Raw genomic sequence first — 14,188 nt, forward strand, 5'->3', positions numbered from 1 at the left:
AACGTGGATTTGAACTGCTGATCTTCAGACCTTGCAGCCCAGACGTTTTCTGCAGTTTAACCTGCAGTGCCACCATGTCCCACAAATATGGCACTTACATAAAGGTAAACATTTCAGGGAGAAGCTCCTGTCTAGCAACTATAGAAGTCTTGGACATCTGTCCCAGTATGGTTATATCAAGGTATCACTATAGAAATCTAAACAAATTGGCCATTTTTCCCTTCTTGTCTTTTACTAGGAGTCTGGGATTTCACATTTTATAGTCACAATCCCATCTAGCCTAGCCTCTACTGTATATTGAGTAGTCCACTGTATTTTTATGGCTACCATGAAGAAAGCAAGAAAGCAATTTGGAATAGATAGATGCCAGAGATTAGCAAATCTGCTACCTGATAAGAGTATGCATGATAATTGTCTCCACTTAAACATGCCAGCAATTTTCATTCAGAAAAAAAGGAAAAGAGAAAGAAATCAAATAAAAGTGCTTTAAAAGTTGAGAAACACTGATCTGGACTGATTTATATGAGATATATATGTAAAAGCTTTCCATCCAATAAGTATGTTAAGGTAATTATCTCTACACCATCACCACCTTGTCTGTTGTTTATGAGTGCTTCATTATTGGATTCTAACAGTCTGATTTCCAGAAATATTGTGCAACAGACAGTCAGCTTTGAGGAGCACTGCAGAAAATCAAGGCTTATAACTGTTGAGCTGTAAATGTGAAAAGAAAAACAGGGCACAGTTATAACTGATGATCACAAACCAGGCCCACTGGTAATTCTGGGAACAAAACCTGGTCTCCGGACAAACATTACCATAATAAGTACAAATGGATTAGGGAAGCACAGGGATTTTATTTTGGCTGAATTTCAGAGGTTAGCTCAGCATCCGAGGCTTATGTGGTACACCCTGTTTCATTTTGTAGCTGCTTCAACATGTAGCCATATTAAACAGACTCTGCAGGACTTTCAATAATTGAAATAGACCCCAGCTGACTGCAGAGAGTGGGGAGCAATGTGTAGCCTGCATAATTAAATTGTAAACTGCCTAAAGACTGCTTTAAGCCAGTGGTCCCCAACCTTTTTGGGGCTGCGGTATGGCTGGGGGGAGCGAGCACCATGTGCAGGGGATGGGGGCACCCCTGCACAAATGGAGTGGGGGTGTCACGCTCATGTGGGGTTGTCATGCTTGGGGGGTCATGCTCGTGCACATGCGTGAGAGTGTGACATCCCAGTGCCAGCGAGATATGCCTCCACGTGAGCATGACACACCCACCATGGGTGCAACACGCCCACCACACAAGTATGACATGCCCACCACACAAGTATGACATGCCCACCGTCGGTGCAACATGCCCACCGTGCAAGTGTGACACGCCCATCACATGTGCATGCGGAGGGCGGTGATCCATATCTGTGGCCCAGTTCTGGCAAGCCCATGGACCGACACCAGGCCACGGACCGGGGGTTGACGACCCCTGCTTTAAGCACAAGGAGCAGCAGCAGCAGCATTTTTAAAAGTTTTTCTTATTGGCAGGCATGGGGACCCAAGTCATGGGATTTGCTGTCAAGTTGGAATTCAGTCGCACTGACAACACAACTGTGAGGGTTCAGCTTCAGGATCTTTCTTCATTCAAATAAATCAGGAGATTTTCGTAATTTAGAAACAGGTGTGATGTTTATTGGTCTGTTCAACAAATAACTGGTGTCAACAAGATTATTACAACGTTTTTCTCCTTCTGACAATGGGTCAGCCAGGGGCTTCCACTCTTTGGCCAGGGACAGGTTCCCTTCACCCGAGTTCCATGGACCCAGCCAATCTATAGATAAATTCAAGTTCACCGCCCGTCCAACTTCACCTTCTGGCAGGGACACGGTGTCGTCGTCCCGGCCATCCACCCACATGGAACATCCAACAGGTGTGTGTGTCTTCCAGGGCCCTCCCTGTACCCCTTCATCCTCATTTCACTCACCCTCCATTCCAGCCTCTCCTCCCTTTCTCTCTCTACTCTCTCTTTTTCTTCCCTTAGCTTTCTCCTCCACTCTCTGGCTTCTGCTTCTCCCCCATAAGAGGCTCTCAGAGGGATTTCTCTCATTTTTCTATAGTCTGCCTCCTCTTTTGGGACCCTCAGCCTTTCCCATGCTCCAGTCCAGGGATCCGCCATCCAGACCCACTTCCAAACTGGTGGTAATGTCCTTCCCTCCTCTTGATATTTGCTGTTCCCGCCTCTATCTCCACCCTCTTCTTTTGCTCTGTTCCCTCTGTTTTTCCCTGAGTTCCTTCAACAGTTAACTTTTGCATGTCTCCTTCTATTCCCCTTGTATCTGCCCCTCGCTGCTCTGTTCTCTTGGGAGACGAGGCGTCTGTATCTCTTTATTGGTGGTAAGGGGAAGGGATGGCACTCCAGCAAGAGGACTGCCACTCTCACCACCTGTCTCACAGCAACCCAGACCCCACTCCTTCCCCCCCCCAGTGTCTTGGAACCCCTATCCCTCCTTTTTTCTGGTGGGGGTAGCTTATTTTTAATAGAGACTTGGATTTAGAGCTGTGGACTCAGGACTTGATACCAAAGAATGGGACTAAAGACATGGATCCAAAGATTTACCAATATCCCTGCTTACTGTGACAAAAAGTCCCCTCTGGGTTTTTTGTGTGTATTATGACATAATGATGCAGAAATAACATATTCTGACTACCAGTTGGTCAGTTTCATTCAGGAAAAAATTAAATCTTTTCCATTGAAAACATATTGCAGTTCAATGGGGTTAAGAAATATTCCACAATACAGGACATGAATGTTTTATCTTATTTTATTTTTATTCAACCCTGCATTTCTTAACTCTGGCTGAAATCCTCTTGCAGTTATATAAAAGGTATAACTTTTAGAGTCAAATTGCTTTAAGCTAAGAATCCTCTATAGATATTAAATGTTGCACTTCAAGTTGCATGACTTGAAGTGCAATAGATAATGTCTGTGGAGAATTTTTAACTTACAGCAGTTGTACTCTAAAAGTTACGGCTTTCACATAACTGGACAAGAGGATTTCAGCCTCTGTGTGTTTGGGCAAAATGTACTTATTCTACGCACAAAAATACTCCTTGCAGTTACAAGTCAGTTGTATGAGAAGTGATAAACAAAATTCACTATATGTACAGGCTCTGAGTCTTTGTGCTTATGATATGAAAACGATTAATTCCCTGATTTGAAATTTAAGTTTCTTCCATGTAACTCGGGCAACTTATATGATGGAAATAAGAACATCTGGAAGTGGTGTTCAACACACGTAGAATGTAAATTAGCAACTTGAGCTTCCTGAATATATTTGTTTAGGAAACAGTAACAGTGAAAACTTTTGTGGGATTGTGAGCACTGCACTGCAGTGCAAGTGAGCCAGCTGCAAAGCATTATAAAGCCACAGATGGGAGGTCTGGCTTCAAAAGGAAATGAAGGGGGAAGGAGGTAATACTATTTAGGTGGGTTTAAAGGGTGAGGCAGGGTTGGGTAGCAGTGTAAATAGTGAGCTGACTACTTAAGCTTTTAGCTGATTTTCTCAAAACAGTTTATAACAAAGCAGTATTTTGTGATTTAAAGTTGTAACCCCATGTATCTTGCAAGTTAAGGTAGCAATCCTAGGAGCAAGTCTCACTGAAATCAGTGGCATATACTGTTGTACAGGGTCTTATATTAATTTTTGCTCCTAAAGCACATTAGAGCTTATTTTCAGGGGATTTTTTCTTCTTCTCGTGTAGAACAATATACATTTATTCAAATACAGTCATGTCATCTTCTTCTGATTGCTGCACAATGGTGGAGGGTAGGGTTTCACTTAAAATGGGATTTATTTTTGGGGTAGGGCTTATATACAGGCATCCTGAAAAATCATACTAGGGCTTATTTTCAGGGAAACAGGGTATTTCACAGAAGACATGTGTAGGATTGCATGGTAAGGATTGTTTTAAGGGTTGTATTGGAAGCTTGACAGTTATTGTAATTTTCTACCCTTTTTTATTCTGTTTGTCCAAACATAAAAGCAACAAAAGCACTTTTCGTTGGTTGTTCTGGGTTTTTCGGACTCTTTGGCCGTGTTCTGAAGGTTGTTCTTCCTGACGTTTCGCTAGTCTCTGTGGCCGGCATCTTCAGAGGACAGCAACCTGTACTGTAAGCAACCTATAAGCATTTTTCCTTGCTTTTTTGTTAGGGTTAATCCCTCTGCAAAAACAGAACATTGGAAATGTTGGGTGTTCTTGGTAACATGAGTATATGGTATTACTTTGCTAACCAGTGTTATATGGTAAGTCTATATACATTCTTCCTTGGGAACAAATCTGAATGAATTCAGCGGAACTTACATGTGAGTAGACTTGTACAGGATTGTGCTATCCATTATGGTGAAAAGAAAACAATGTTAGCCATTTAGTTGTAGATTTACTGTGAGCCATTCAAAAAACTTCGATGGGCCAGCAGATAAGTGTTGTTAATAAGTACTTGGAAGTGTACGTGGTGGCCATATGATCAGTGCATGATGTAATGTTTAAATAGTGGTGAATTTTATCTGTTTAGCAGGAATGGGGTTGGGCAGGAAACATCTTACTGAGCAAAAATATTATTCATGCCAGGAACTCTGAACTTACTTTTTCTTATGACGGAAATGCAGTGAAGTGGAAAATCAGTGTTGTCAGGTCAATACCTTCCCATTCCCTGAGATTGGGAGAGGGCAAACTTAAAATTAAACTACTACTTTCCTGGGGGCTTACCACCCTGACTGGAGGCTTGGGGAAAGCATAATAATTTCCTGAGACCTCATCTGGTTGAGACTTGACAAAGTTATTGAATAACTCCCTGTCCTATCCTTTATTGATCCAGGAAACTCATTAGCAAGGAATTGACAATGATGGGTAATGTGCGTTTAGCAGCTGTTTTTCTCCCTATTAACATTACTGAGAAAGGATAAACCACCTCTTTTATTCCTAAATGTGAAAATATTGATACTGTGCAAGCAGGTGGGCATCCGTATCCCTTCATGGAGCAAAAATAGCCCAGTGATAGTACACACTTGCTGCATGAGGAGGGTTTTAGATGGAATGCCCATCATTTCCAGATAGGACCACTAAAGACCTTTTCAAACCAAAGTGTGCTACTGGGAGTCAGGTGACAGTACGAGACAAGTATTTGTGAATTTGAAGTGTGTTTGAAAAATAGCAGACTTCATTGGTGTTTGAAATGAAAACTGGATGGCTGTGTCTTAAAAGGACCCATAACTGTTGTAACTCCAGTTTCTATACTGACTAAATGTTGATTCTTCATGCAGCTTCACAAATGCTGAAAGCATTAATGAAGAAAGAAGATACTTTAAAAAATTAGTTTTTGTGTGTGCAATGTTATGTCACATGGCCCTACACTGTCGCTTTTGGTGGTTGAACATAACATATTCCGTACCTGTTGAAAAAATTGTCCAAATGTTTTCCAGACAGAATGTTTTCCAGACATTATCTCAGCTGTCCTTACAACAACTGTGTAGGCCACATCAGTTTTATTTCCTTTGCATTGCAGATTGAGGTGGATGATGAGGCTGTGAGACACTGGTGTACTGAAAGACTATTCATTGATGTAATGCATAGATCCAATGGGGCTTTAATAAAGGGGTCCAGTTCATATCTCAAACACATAACTACTCTTAGCATAGCATGTTATACAGGCTTTTACATAACCTTTACTTGTTTGGATGGCATTACAAATAAATAAGAATGAGAAAATTTCTTTTTGCAGTAATACTCTGTTTCTTAACAGTTATGTAAGAGATAAGGTTGCTCACTCAAGCTTTTACTTGCTTAAACAGAATGATACCAGGGCATGGTGACTCAAACTGAGAGTGAACTTTTGCCTGTGTTATCACATAAGACTATGTACTCTACAGTTGTTCTTAACCTGGTGCCCACCAAATGACTTCCATAGTTCCCAGCCAGTATTAGATATTGGCTGGGATATTGGCTATCAGATTGGGGGTGTAACTCTTGAACAAAACATGAGAAATTTGTGATCCTCCAGTTGTTACTGGATTGCAGTTCTTACTATTTTTCACTCCAGCTATGCAGGTAAGGGTTGATATGTGTTGTACCCTAGCAATGGATAGAGAGGGCATAGGAGTTCCATGGTGTACTCCTAATACACAGAAAGAGCTTGCCATGCCAAATGAGTGTGAGAGCCTGGACTTAGATATTGTTCCTGCAACAGGAGGCTCTTCATGTTAAGTGCAACTGAAGATCCTTTGTTAACAATATCACAGAGGAACCCAAGGACTTTCCATTTATGGATGGAGCCTGGTGTGCCAGAAGCAGTGTGGAAGTCCAGACATTCTTTGGCAAACCCACTCAAATATTATTTGACAATTCTGGTCTATATAGGTAACATTTTCCAGAATGTACAAGGGAATGTAATAGGATAGCACAACCTGTTGATTGTTTGCATAGCATAGCTAATTAAAGACTGTTCAAGAGAAGAAGAAAAAGCGGGGGAATTCTGCCTATACTGATCTCATGAGTTCCTGATTCTATAGTGCAAGCTGAAACAACAACAAACTAAAAGATGATGAGTTGGGGAAAGGACAGAATTTGGATGTATTGTATAGTTTGTGGGATTGCACCAGAATGCTGATGTGAGGTTTAGTTCTTGACTGAATTGTAGACTTCTTCTATATTTTTGCTCTCTGATTCATTACCCGTCCTCCAATTAAAGGGTAATATTTTCTTACTTGACTCTAATATTGGCCAAAATCCTGCTACTTAGCATAGTAAATCCCACCAGAAATGAGTAGCCCCATTGAATCAACAAAGATTTAGTGACTCAACTCTTTCATAAGTTCCATTGATTCAAATAGACTAACTCTAATTGTGTTAAAGTAAGTCACAGTTAAAATAGGCCCATTTAAATCAACGGAATTTATGAAGGACTTTATTAATTAAATTATTTTTTGATCCCCGTTTCCAAGCCATAGAGCCAGCGTTTGTCCGAGGACAATCTTCTGTGGTCACATGGCCAGTGTGACTTAGACATGGAACGCTGTTACCTTCCCACCAAGGTGGTCCCTATTTGTCTACTCACATTTGTATGCTTTCAAACCGCTAGGTTGGCGGGAGCTGGGACAAGCGACGGGCACTCACTCCGTCACGTGGATTCGGTCTTACAGCTGAAGATCTACAGACCTTACAGCACAGAGGCTTCTGCGGTTTAACCCGCAGCGCCACCACGTTCCCTAGAAGACAGTTACATTACTTTTTTTAAAAAAAAAAAACAATTTAAATTGGGTTTAGCCTTTTATGTATCACTGTAAAAATAAGTGACAGGTAATTGTGGCTCTTGGAGCGGCACAGTTTTTTTACTCTACTGCCAGAGGTCTGTTTATTTTAACACGGATAAGGAATAAATTCATTTACAGTAAATTGATTCCTCCTATGTGAACGCCTCTTTCCATGTTAATTTTCAGCTTGCATCACTTCCTTTACTGAAGCTGTGTGTGCATGTGTTTTGTTTGCACCTTTGCAGTGTGTGTTAGCTGCCGATCTCTGCCAGGCTCTCCTATGCACATCAGAACTCACAAGGTGCCACTGTGCACATGAATGCTTTTCTAGTGCTGGCTTGCTCAGCTGTTCCTATTGTGCTTCCCTCCTCCACTTGTGCACACCAGTCCATCCACCTGTCTGCCTCTCTGAAGTCTAGGTTTGGGTTGGAGACAGAGCACACCCATCTGGTGAGGGTGTCCCTTCAAAAATACCAGATTGGACCACTTTGGGAACAGGATGGCTCACTCCTTTTTCCAATGACCACATGATGTAGAGGCAATCACAAAGCAGCCTGACCCTTATCCATACTGACCTGTGCTTTTTAAGGTCCCTAGCAGAGGCTACATTTTAAAATGTTAGTAGGATTGCTCCATTTTGGTTCCATTCCGGCATGTCTGATCACCAAAATCAAACTGAAGTGGATCGTTTAGTTGCCACTTCACTTTCTCCCATTCTCTCTATGGAGAAGGAGACAGAGTAGGATACGGAGGGTTTTTTTTTTTAAATTATTTTTTAAAAAAAGAATAATTCCTTTAAAAGCCAGCACTGGATCATTTCAGTGGCATGGCAATTAATTAATATACCACTTAAAAATAAATTTTATAAACTTTTTGCAGCTTTTCCCCACTTCCCCTCAAAGAGGGAGACAAGAGGGGACACAGAGGGGGATTTCTTTTTATTTTTATCTTATTGAATATTTCTTTTCATTTAAATAGAGGAATGGGTTGCTGGAGATACAGTATAGTTTCCCATCCCAAAACCATCTGATCCTTGCATTTGGAAGCAAGGACTGCCCCAAATGACATATTATGTTATGGACCATTAAGTCAAAATCAACTTATAGCAACCCTAAAAGGACTTCCAATGTAATTGGGTTATTTTTAAGGAGAGGTTTTACTAGTTCTACACTCCGAGAAAGTTTCCATGACTGAGCAGAGATTCAAGCCCAAACCTCCTAAATCCTAATCTATTACTGTATCCACAACACCACAATGGGTATCCTGTGGCAAATCACAGCTCAAAGCAATCATGTTTATCCTGATCCAGACCAAGCCAATTTGGTTGTCTACTTGCAAACTAATATTTGGTCTATGATACTACACTGCCTCTCGGTTGGTCAAGGAGAACAATATTTTATTTTGTTCATCCGCTTCCTCTCAAAATTTAGTATATTTCCTACGTTCTTGCTTATTCAAATAGGTGCCTGGCATCTTTCTGGAAATCGTCACAAATTTAATGTACAAGCTAATGGTGTCCATTTATAGTAATATAATCTCCAATAATATCATTGCTGATCTCATGAAAGAAATACCATAAGGAAAACAAAATTGGGTTTGCTTCAGGTCAGATGAAAGGGCAAGACTGCTGTTTTGAAAGGCAGCAGAAAATGAATTAAATAAACAAATTAAATAGAAGTTTGCTTCAGTTTTTTTTCCAAAAAGGAAATACTGAGATTAAACAGAACACAAATCTTACCTCTCACAAATCGCACACTGTACTGAGAGCCATGTTTTTCATACATATGAAAACTTAATTGTGTTTGTTTGGAAACAATACCTCTTGATTCCCATTTGATTTATCCTACCGAATATGTTGCTCTTGTATTATTTCCCATTTGCAACACAGCAACAATACAGCACATTGTCCTGATAAAGCACTGTGAAAAAGATTTTATAAGCTCAGATGTGTGGTGTTGCCAAGGAGGACCAATTTCAGAGGAATATATTCTCTTGGGTCTTGAAGGAAATCAGACCACAGAGTGTGGACGTTTTGTAACAACTTGTCTTGAACAGAAAAACTATAAAATACATCTGATACTTAGAGAAAGGCTTCCTAATTGATTCAACTATCACAAGACAAGTGCTGCTTCTTTATTTTCAAACTGTACAAAATAGTAGAATATTATAATTGTCAACTCTACATGATCAGTTGGTGAAATAATCTCAATTTGGGAACAGATAAGTAGAACTATTATACTATGAAAGGCATCATCCGTTGAGACAGACTTTTGATGCCTTATAAACCTTTCAGTTTATAAGACAAAGAATTAATAATGTATACATTGAGTTAGATGCAGAGTTGTGTAGAGTGGAATTTCACAAACTGATAACTTGAATGGGCAAAGGGGGAAGAGAAGCAACATTTGCTGATTCTGTCTTTCTCGTGCCACACCTACCCAAGTCTCTGCGGTAATTGCACCAGAGGGTTGAATGACCTCTGTAACACAATTGGATGACAAAAAATTATTAACATTTTCTCCCATTCTTCTGGGCCATCAAGTTAGCAAAAAGAAAGCCTCTGGTGGATCTGACGGTTTCCATTAACAGAAGACCCTCCTTTTTTATGGCACAGCAGATCTGGATCTAACACATCTACATACAAGATGGATCCAATACATCTATCTCATATAATGAGTTTCAAGTGTATGCCTTTATGAATAAAATTCAGGGTTATTTTGCAGTGTAAAATGTACCTTAATGTAATGTGAAGTCTACTCTATCTTTCTTGACTACTTAATTCTGACAATATGTAGATGAGGTGACTTACCGTATTTTTCGCACCATAAGACGCACTTTTTCCCCACAAAACAGGGGGGTGGAAAGTCTGTGCGTCTTATGGAGCGAAGAAAACAGATTATATTTTCCTGTTTTCTTCTCCTAAAAAATTGGTGCATCTTATGGAAAGGTGCGTCTTATGGAGCAAAAAATACGGTAATTAATAGCTCATTGCTATTGGTAGGGTCTTTCACTTAGGCTGGCAATAGGGCTTCTTCCACTGCTGAGAGGCAAGACAGGAAATGGAAATGAAGCTGGTGTGTGAAAAGACAGAGAACAGATAATTCATTATACTACAGAAGAACTGTATATTGCACATTTTGTATAATTTGAATATAAACTGAATATTGCTGTTTAATATCAGCAAGCCGTGTTCAGGGCAGAAAGCGGCCATAATGGGAAGTAAAATTCTGTCAACTTCCTGTACCTTGTACTGCCCAGGTGTAACTTTGGGTTTTGTCAAAGAACTATTTTGATCTCCATGGGTTGTTTAAAATGTTAGTATTTCTGGTTTTTGATATTTTATTCTGTGCTGCTTTAATCAATTGTAGTGGCTGCTTTTATCTTTTATTATATTTAACCAGATGTTACTGTTTTTATTTTATATTTATGTACTTTGCAAAAATATAGTGTGTTTATGTATGTATTTAAAATATCAATCTAAATTAAATCTAAACCAAAACAGAGTCTGAGTGTTACAATGTCTTGCAACAAAAAGGTTTTGAGCTAGTACTTTGAAATGTTCCAGTATTGGCAATAGTTGCACCTCCTTGGGGAGGGTCTTCCATAGTTGGTAAGAATTAGAATTAACAGGAATATATTGTCCAAAAACAGGGTGACTATTTAGTTAGTGAGAGTCAGTATGGCGCAGTGGATGTTGGACTAGGACTCAGGAGACTCGAGTTCAAATCCCTGTCCAGCCATGGAAATTCACTGAGGGTGTGGAACTGGAAAAAGCATTCCTTAAATCTCTCACATTCCTTAGAAACCCTACTAGGGTTGCCAGGGGACAGATGCAACTTAACTGCACCGAACATTTAGTTAGATTTAAATGTTTCATATTGTCAGGATGGCTTTATGAATTGCCCTAATGATCTCATGTATCATCCTAACATCCATGTAAGGTAAGTTATCTGAGATCATAAACTTGATCAAGGCCAGTCAGGAATCTCTGTTAATACGAAACACAGAATCTGTATTTCTAAACTATATTTGGTCTGCTACAGTTAATGCTCTGCTGGCAATGTTAATTCATGGCTCTCCTTCCTCCCCCACCCCACCCTTTTCTGTAAACACTTCTGCCACCAACACTAGTTCCAACTACTCAGCTACACAAGCAAAATGGCTGTTCTGGGAGAAGGGGCTGAGGTCACTCTGTCCCTGTTGCTAGGCGACCACAAGGCACACTTCATAACCACCTCCAAGCTGACTGTTCAATGAGAGGCCTACCAACCAGGACATAGATTGGGTCCTGCCGAAAATGGAATATAAATTGTTGGCTCCATTTGTAGTATCACAACAATGGGAGGATTTTAAGGTAAAATTCATAAATGGCAAGTGATATATACCAAGAACATTTTATTCTAAAAATCATGATTCTGCCCTCGCTGCATTTTGGCACTTAATACGTGCATTTTGGCCCTTGATATGTTATGAACGATTGATGAACCTATGGCATGTTGTGTGTACTTTTTGTCATCTAAATGCTGTAACCTCTAAAAATGCTATTATTACTAACATACTTAGCTGGAATATAATTTTCTATAATTGTTTCTTGTGTCCACAGCATTGGCTTCTCACCTCCTTAACTGTTACGTTAAGGCTTCTATGGCGTTTCTGAGGTGTAAGCACATCCTGTTTCAATACTGAGTCATCTCTTTTTTTATTGTTTTATTAGTTTTCGTCCTGCACTTGTAACAACAGTGAAGCTTTAATGTTGAGATAAAAGTGGTGGAAATAACTTCAACTAATTGTTTAATACCTGCATGTTAGGCTACTGCTAAAGCCCAAGAGCAGGACTAGTTTTTAAAGAAGTAGCTATCTTCTTACATCTGAAACCTTCTTCTTCTGATGCTTAACAAATGACAGTTTACTTAATATTTGTTTAGGTGGAATCCCATTGTTCAGGAAGCTGCTTCCCATTTAAGTGTGTTCAGGATTCTGTCCTCCACTTCCCACAGTAAAGTACTAGTTTTCCTGTTCAAGCATCCCTGTGATGTGATGCAATTTGCTCTATGATAACACACTAAGGAAAATGTGGCCTAATTTAGGAAGAGTGTTTGAACTGGTCTGTGCTTCCTAGTGAGAGATTTGGGATAAATGATCTGTTGTGTATCGTTAATGAACATGTGTAACCAAAACAAACATAAAAATCGTGTGTATCAGGCAAAAAGAAAAGAAAAAAAAAGACAAATTGCTATGGCACCTTAAATACTGTTATATTTTAATGTAAACTTCACTTTTTCAGACATATTCTTGTGGCACCTTTAGGTAAAGGTAAAGGTTCCCCTTGACAATTTTTGTCCAGTCATTTTTGACTCTAGGGGGCAGTGCTCATCCCCGTTTCCAAGCCATAGAGCCAGCGTTTTTGTCCGAAGACAATCTTCCGTGGTCACATGGCCAGTGCGACTTAGACACGGAACACTGTTACCTTCCCACCGAGATGGTCCCTATTTATCATACTTGCATTTGCATGCTTTCGAACCGCTAGGTTGGTGGGAGCTGGGACAAGCGACGGGCACTCACTCCGTTGCGTGGATTCGATCTTACGACTGCTTGGTCTTCTGACCCTGCAGCACAAGCTTCTGCGGTTTAGCCCGCAGCGCCACCACGTCCCTTGTGGCACCTTTAAGTGCAGCTAAATTACCCTGGAGTTTTGTATGAATTGCATTTTATAAGAGTTCATGATTTTGAAGCAGAGTAGATTTTATGAAATATCTGTAACAGAGGCACACATGAACCCTGAAGGGCCGAGCTGAACTGATCAGAGTGCACGATGACTAGGAAATATTGAAATGACCTGTTAGCTCTCCAAGTGTCAAATTCTGCCATTGCTTCATCTGAAAAGGGATTTTGTTTCTTTAAGATTGCCTTAAGTCATTGAATACGATTCTACAAACAGAAAATGTTCTGTTGGCTGTTAGGATCCACTCTACAGCTCTTTTAATTAAAATGAGGTGAAATGCACACATCAACCAAGCAGTGGCTCGGTCGCTGTGTCACATCTTTTCCCACCATTACCTCTAGTGCCTAGAACAGGGCTTCCCACCACCCCTTTATTTTTATTTTTTTAATCTCTTCCAGGAGAGATCTTTAACCGGTTTTTCTAGCACAGCCTTCGAATAGCAGCAAGGGGAGGGTGAGTCACTATTTGGAAATGGAGTGGGCGTGTGTGTGTGTGAATATAAGAAAATGAATGATGTCAGGCGAGGCTGTAGCAGACAGAGGGAAGGAGGGAGGGGACAAGCAAAGAGCATGAAACCGGCTGTAAACACAGCGCCGGCTCCAGAAGCAGCTCGAAAAGCAGCAGCAGGGGCACTATACCAGTCCAACCAGGGCGGCCTTGCCTGCCGGTCTCCCAGGAGCCGTCCTCACGCAGTGGAAACCTTTCCAAGCTGTTGCACTGCCGAGGTTAACGGTGCTTGATGGCATTCGTGTAAGGCGCTGCGAGTGAAAAAAGGGCTGCCTCCGAAGGAAAAGGGAGAGAGGTGCGGGCAAACTTTTTTCTAGCTGCTTCTCCTCCTCCTCCTGGCGGCGGCTTTCCAGTGACTGGGAGTGTCTCCGTTTCTGGCCCGAAGGAACGGTAAATGTCAGAAAGCCTGGAGGCTACAAAAGAGACTTCTCTGCCGAGCAGGGGGAGGCAGGATTTGCTTTGAAACTGTTCCCCCCTCGCCTGATAAGTAGGTAAGTTCAAGAACTGTTATGTCAGCCAAGGATTTGGTTCTGTAGTGTGTAAGAAACGAAGCCTCCGCTACTCAGTACGTTGCCATTTCATAGTAACATCCAGTATCAGTTGAGTAAGCTATGAGTGCGGGGTGATGGTATTTAACCAGATTTGTGGTACTTATGAATGG

The 14,188-nt window shown here is 40.8% G+C and overlaps 1 protein-coding gene and 1 long non-coding RNA gene across 6 annotated transcripts in view; one reads left to right on the forward strand and one right to left on the reverse strand.

Moving 5' to 3' along the window:
• Positions 1-1,652: 1,652 nt before the first annotated feature.
• LOC144583193 (uncharacterized) lies at positions 1,653-7,265 on the reverse strand. The gene is made up of 2 exons (XR_013536856.1): positions 7,103-7,265; positions 1,653-4,213 (listed from the first exon to the last, which is right to left on the reverse strand). It is a non-coding gene; the product is annotated as an uncharacterized LOC144583193 (long non-coding RNA).
• Positions 7,266-11,530: 4,265 nt separating this feature from the next.
• SGMS2 (sphingomyelin synthase 2) overlaps positions 11,531-14,188 on the forward strand; it is a 40,457-nt gene continuing 37,799 nt past the window's right edge. For 2 of the 5 annotated variants that reach the window (XM_078376568.1, XM_020796402.3), the window contains exon 1: positions 13,496-14,018. The gene's annotated coding sequence lies outside the window, so the exon portion shown is untranslated. Of the gene's footprint in view, positions 11,653-13,306; positions 13,474-13,495; positions 14,019-14,073; positions 14,093-14,188 lie in introns of those variants that run through there. The other 3 variants (XM_020796403.3, XM_073001831.2, XM_073001832.2) reach the window with 3 other exon arrangements.

Source organism: Pogona vitticeps, chromosome 5 (genome assembly GCF_051106095.1).
Source record: "Pogona vitticeps strain Pit_001003342236 chromosome 5, PviZW2.1, whole genome shotgun sequence".
Taxonomy (NCBI): Eukaryota; Metazoa; Chordata; class Lepidosauria; order Squamata; family Agamidae; genus Pogona; species Pogona vitticeps.